We start from the raw sequence: 6,129 nt of genomic DNA, 5'->3' as shown, positions 1-6,129 counted from the left end.
TTGCTCATTACTTGGGGAACATGGGGGGGGGGGAATGTTCCAAACAGGAGAAAAACAACTGTGTTGGTGGTGAAAGTCTCTGTGTGTGTGTTGTGTGTTTGCTCTGACAGATCAGATGTTTTGAGGTCCTTTTTTTCTCTCTGGAGAAAATGGATCTGAGCCTTGGAGGTAATGGGAGGAGAGAGCCTTGTGTGTGGGGGGGGGGAGGGCTCTGTTGCCCCCAGTACACAGGAGGCATTTCACAGGTGTTTATAAGGCAGAGGAACAGCCCCCCCCCCCCGCCGCCAGCTTAGTGATGGGCTCACAGGGTGACCTGTGGCTTTTTATGGGTGCTGTGGGGAGAGGAGGGGCATCACAAACTTGGGGTTGGGGGAGACCCATGACGGAGGGCCAAAGGCCTGTGGGGGGGCACTTCAGCTTGAGTGAAATGCTCCCCTGCAAAAAAAGGCTTCAGCTGCCTCTCCCTCCAATTTAATGCACGTGGGGTGCGGATAAGGGCCCCTTTCTCCCTCCCTGGGGGGTCCTGTTCCCTGGAAGCTGCAGCCCCACCAGATCAAAGGGGCCGCTATGGGGCGGTGCCAGGGCTGCGGTTTGGGAGCAGAAGCTGCTTTTCATGTAATGAAAAGGGTTTGTTTGAGGCAGTTTTTCCATGGTAGAGGAGGGAGCGGCCGGAGGCTGGGGCTTAACCCTTTGCGTGCTGCAGCCCTTCCTCAGCCAGCCAGGGCTGGTGGTGCTGCTACTCGGGGGGGGGGGCAAGGAGTGTGCCCCCTACCCTGTACTGTAGCAGAAGTTGTGCCAGGCAAGATCAGGGGTGGCCCTGGCTCAACGGTGCTCCCGATGCCTCATGCTCTTGCCCCTGCCAGGTCAGTGGGCAGTGGGAGCATTCATAGGAGAAAAGCAGAGCTTTGCAAAAATGCCCACTTCTGTGGCTGAATATTCACCTGATGCCGCCAAGCACTGTTTTGCCCTTGACTTGAGTATATGCAGAATAAGGTACCAAACCAGCTGGGGCAGTTTCTCCCCACATGGCGGAAATGCTCACCCTCAGTCCAGCCAGGCTTGGGCTTTGGGGCTGGCCGGTCTGTTCTGCTGTGGCCTTGCAGAGCCCACGAGGGGGCCACTTGCTCAGGGCCCCAGAGGCCAAGCTCCCCCCTGAGCCAACTGGCAGCGGCTGGGCACTGGGGGGAAGGGGCACCTAAGCCAATGTGGTTTTGCTTTCTTGCCAGGCAGCTCCACACGCCAACTTCTTATAGGAAGAAAGGACAATGGGAGCTTGTTAACAACTTGGCCTCTGATGATGCCCCAAGTCTGGGATGCAAAGGCCTCTCCCCACCCCCCCAAGCACAGCATGTCCGAAATGGGGGGGGGATGCAGGGGGAGCTGTGCTCATTCTTTGACCCAGATGAACTTGGCTCCCAGCGCCACTGCTCCTCTGAAATGCCCCCCCAGAATGGAACACCCAAAAGGGGGTGAGTGGTTGTCTCCAGGAGTCTCTGTGAAACTCCCCCCCCCCCAGGTTCTGAGCCTGAAAGGATGGGGTCCAGGAGAGGCACCTCAACCTTAAGCATAGACGTACCTCGGCTCCCTCGTGCCCTTGGCAAAATCTCTGGGCCTGTGCCCTTGGCAGGGGCCAACCATGCCAGCCTCTGAGTGGGGGGCACTGCTACCCACAAACTTAGTGGCTGCCAACTTACTCCAAGCAGGAGGGAGCAGAAGGTGGGGAGCACAACAAAGCCCTGCGGAGGCAGCAGAGTTTGGGAGAAGGAGAGCCCCCCTTGGGCGGCCACGCTTCCAGTCCATGCCCAGCTGCTTCTCCGCTTCCACATCTCCCTCCAGGGAGAGCTTCCTCTGCAGGGACATCAGGCCTTTGCTCCTGTGGAAACGTCCATTCCAGCCGCCTTCGCCTGCAGTCAAAATATAAATCAATGACAATAATCTGCAAAGCTTTGCAGTGTAAGGGCCAGTAAAGAAATTTAAGAATTGCCTCCGCTTGATTCCAGTAAGCTGAAGGCCTTCTGCCATAAAAAACACCCCTCTTTTGCTTTCTTTTTCTGAAAAGTGTGGGGGGGGGCTTTCTCAGGAGGGGCTGCCTGAGCGAAGCCCTTTTGCCTCTCCTGGTCTTGGGGCCCTGGATGTGGAGGGGCAGAAAGAGAGCCCAGAGACACCAGACCCCCGGAAAACTTCCAGGTGGGGTGGGGTCCTCCAGATGTTCCTGGACTCCCAATGGTCTGGGGTCATGGGACCTGCAGTCCAGCCATCGTGGACGGGCTGAAGGCTCCCCAGGTTCTGCTTGAAAGGTCTGCGACCTTGATATGGGGCCGGAGGCAAACGGGGAGCAGATGCAAAGAGGGGCAATGCCTTTGAAGCAATGCACACCTGTCCATGGCTGAAGCTTGTGGACTGCTTTATTACATGTAAAGGTCAAGGGACCCCTGACCATTAGGTCCAGTTGTGGCCGACTCTGGGGTTGCGGCGCTCATCTTGCTTTACTGGCCGAGGGAGCCGGCGTACAGCTTCCGGGTCTTGTGGCCAGCATGACTAAGCCGCTTCTGGCAAACCAGAGCAGCGCACGGAAACGCCGTTTACCTTCCCACCGGAGTGGTACCTATTTATCTACTTGCACTTTGACGTGCTTTCAAACTTCTAGGTTGGCAGGAGCAGGGACAGAGCAATGGGAGCTCACCCCGTTGCGGGGATTCGAACTGCCAACCTTGTGATCGGCAAGCCCTAGGCTCTGTGGTTTAACCCTCAGCTCCATCCGCATCCCTTTATTACATGTACTGTACATCTTTATCTCACTTTCCACCCAAGAAACTCAGGCAGCCCCCCCCTTCCCCAGGAGGTGCCCAGACAGCGCAGCCCACCCCCTCCCCAAGGGTGCAAGAGACTGGACCAAAACGGGAGGGCTCTAACGCATGAAGGGGGGTCTCTCTCACCTCCCAAGCGGCCCACGCTCCCCCCAAGGCAGGCAGCCCCCCACCCGTGGTGAGAAGGGGCTGCTGCAAGGCCGCGTTTCGTGGGGGCCACCTGGACTCTTTTTCCAAAGCGCCTGGCTCTGGCAGGCAGCTCTGGGGCTGCCCGCCTCTCTTCGCCAAGGGCGCGCCCTCGAAGCCCCGCTCCGCCTCCCCTCGCTGCTTGCGCGCGATCCCTTCCTCCCGCAGTGACGCTCCTCGGCCCACGTCGCCCCAGGCTTGCCCGTCCAGGGTGGGCGCGCCCTGGCTCACCACCAGCGGGCACCAGGCTGCGGGGCACCCCAAGGCCCCTCCCATCCCAGAAAGCGCCCCCCCAGCCGCGATCCTCCTCCAGTTGCTCCCTTTTGCTCCCTCCCCGCCCTGGGAGCCAGGCGGGGGCCAGTCGGGCCACCCCGGGGCCGGAGGCGGCTCCTCCTGGCGGGCTGCTGCGCTTCCTGGCTCGGCCTCTAGGTGGCAGCAGCAGCCGGCCCTCGGCGCCGCGGGAGGCCAGGATCACTTTCGCTTTCCGAATCGGGCGCGCGCCCTCGCCCCTCCCCCCCCCCGCACTTTCCCGGCAGCGAGAAGGGGGGGCCGGGAGCCCGATGGGGAAAGTAGCCAAGAACCCGAGACTCGGAGGACTGGAGAGTTGGAAGGGTCCCGCGGGTCATCTAGTCCAACCCCGGGCAATGCAGGGAGCCTGCCCACAGCAGTCCCTGCCAAGCACTGCCCCTCCCTCAGTTTGGTGCTCTAGCTGTTTTCAGAAGCTGCTAGGCGGTGCCCACCAGGAGATCTTGCATGCCCCCCAGCCACGTGGGGCAGCCCCCGCCTCTCCCCCCCTCCTTGGGGGCCCAGCAGGCGGGGGCTTCTCTCGCCAAGCAGCTGCCCCAGCTAACCGGGGCTGAGCACCAGGAGTGGGTGGACCTCAAGGGAAAGGAGAATTCTTTGCAAGGATCCGAAAACAAAACTGTCCGTATGGTAATGCTTCTATACAAGTCCAGAGCGCATTTGGAACACGGCGTCCCGTTCTGGGCGCCTCGCCTCAAAAAGGATATTGAGGAATTGGAAAAGGTTCAGCAAAGGGCAGCCAAAATGTCCCAGGGTTTGGGAGCTGCTCCGCTTGAAGAAAGTTGCAGCACTTGAGACTTTTTAGTTTAGAGAAAAGAGGTGTTAGAGGCAGAGGTTTCCAACTATGCCTGGCCTGGAGAAAGTGGAGGGAGACAAGTTTTTCTCCCTCTCTCACAGCACTAGAGCTTTGTGGGGACAGATCAAAGAAAAGGACTTCTTGCTCCTGCAGGAAGGAGGCAGAGGTGATCACAGACTTGGGTGGCATTTAAAAAGTTGGTTAGTATCTGTCTGTCTTGGGAAACAGCGGAGGAGGCGCCTTTGGGGGTGAAGTCATGCTGCTGGAAGGTTGCTGGGGCTGTAGAGACATATGCAGGAGAGACATGTTCTGTTGCAGTCGGGGAAGACAAGGGCATCCAGTTGTGCTGCTGCAGATGCCAAGGGGCCTTTCTTCTGTTAATGGAGAAATCTGAGGTCTCCCTTGGACTAAAAACAAGGACTCCAGCCAGGAAGACCAGAGCAAAACAGCAGCCAGGAGGCTTGGTCTTGATTGAAGACTGTCGCGACAGAACTCCCACCTGCCACAAGATGGAAGCCCCGAACAAAAGAGCCCCCATACTTTTATTAGCTGCTAATCCCCATGTTACAGCCCCCCAAACTACATCACTCATACATCATGGTTACATCATGAAAGGGGAGGTCTGGTGGCAGGAATCTGAGCATCCTGGACCCTGCCCCATGGTTCCCCTTGCCCTCCACCAAACACCCATCAAGTGTGACAAAAGAGATCTTTACATTTCCCTGTTTCCCAGCCAAGTTCATCCCACCCTTTTGCCTTCATCTGGGTTTGTGATTTCTGGAATGGCTACCTGTCTGGCCCTCAGGTATCAGGAGGCCAGGGATTATCACTCAGGCAGACGGGCTGCTGAGGAGCTGAGCTCACAGGTCTATAGGATCAGTTACAGATAGGTAGCCATGTTGGTCTGCCATAGTCAAAACAAAAAAAATTCCTTCCAGTAGCACCTTAAAGACCAACTAAGTTAGTTCTTGGTATGAGCTTTCGTGTGCATGCACACTTCTTCAGATACACTGAAACAGAAGTCAGAAGGACTTTTTTTTGTTAGGTCTATAGGAATTTTTCCCAGTGAGCCAGTACATAGGTACATTTATCAGTGAATTCTTACATTTGGTATCGTGCAGCAAAGGCTCTTTGCATAGATAGGAAGAAACTGTGATGAAGTGTTTTGTGGGGACAAATCGCAAAAGAGATGGTGCTGATTTTGGTAGTGGGCTGCATGTGCCTGATATCTGCTGGAGGGGCAACCCCCCCAACCTATGCATAAATTCCTGCAACACTTCTCTCTGCGCTCCCCCCATCATCTATTCCTCCTCTAGTCACTGCTGTGGATTCAGGACCTGACTAGGGGTCTGGAAGGGGTTCCCACACAGTGGGGTGGACGTTGCCAGCCTTCATGTCATGCAGACATCTTTGGAGCACAGAACAGGTCTGACAACGGGGCTGGTGCCAGCATGTCCTAAATTAAGGGGCGATGAGGCTGTCCCTAGCCACAAGGGCAGTGGCAGGAGGCCAATGAATAATGGATCCTGGGAATCAGAAGGACAGGGAATCAGAAGCAAAGCCCCCCCCCCCCAGTCCATGTAGAGACACCAACACAACCGTGCCCCCCCAGGCCTGCCTGTCCTGCAGCAGAGGGCAGGGGCTGGTGAGCTGAGAGGGAATGGGGGCTGGGGGGCCCTCTGCCCTCCCCACACTTTGCACGTGCTGCCTGAGCCTGTCCGCTCGCTCTGGATCCTGGCCAGGCCATCCCGGCTGCATCCAAGAAAGCTCTGGAGGTTCTCTCCCGGCAGAAGAGAGAGGCTGGCTCTCAGCTCAGAGGCCTCTTCCATTCTCCTTCCTAATTTCCCCCAAAGACTTCTGCGTCACCAGAGAGCTTGCATAACGGCCTCTGGTGCTCTTTTTCACGTTGTGACATCCTCAGCTGAAGGTGTTTTCGAAGTTTTATTTATTGAAGCAATTTGCATCCCACTTTTCAGCAAAAAAATAAAGGCTCCCAGAGCAGCCCCCCAGAGATGGGTAAAAAGGCAGTCCTCCCCC

This window comes from Podarcis melisellensis (assembly GCF_964234715.1).
Source record: "Podarcis melisellensis genome assembly, chromosome: 7".
Lineage (NCBI taxonomy): Eukaryota > Metazoa > Chordata > Lepidosauria > Squamata > Lacertidae > Podarcis > Podarcis melisellensis.
Note: the sequence above shows the minus strand (reverse complement) of the source record.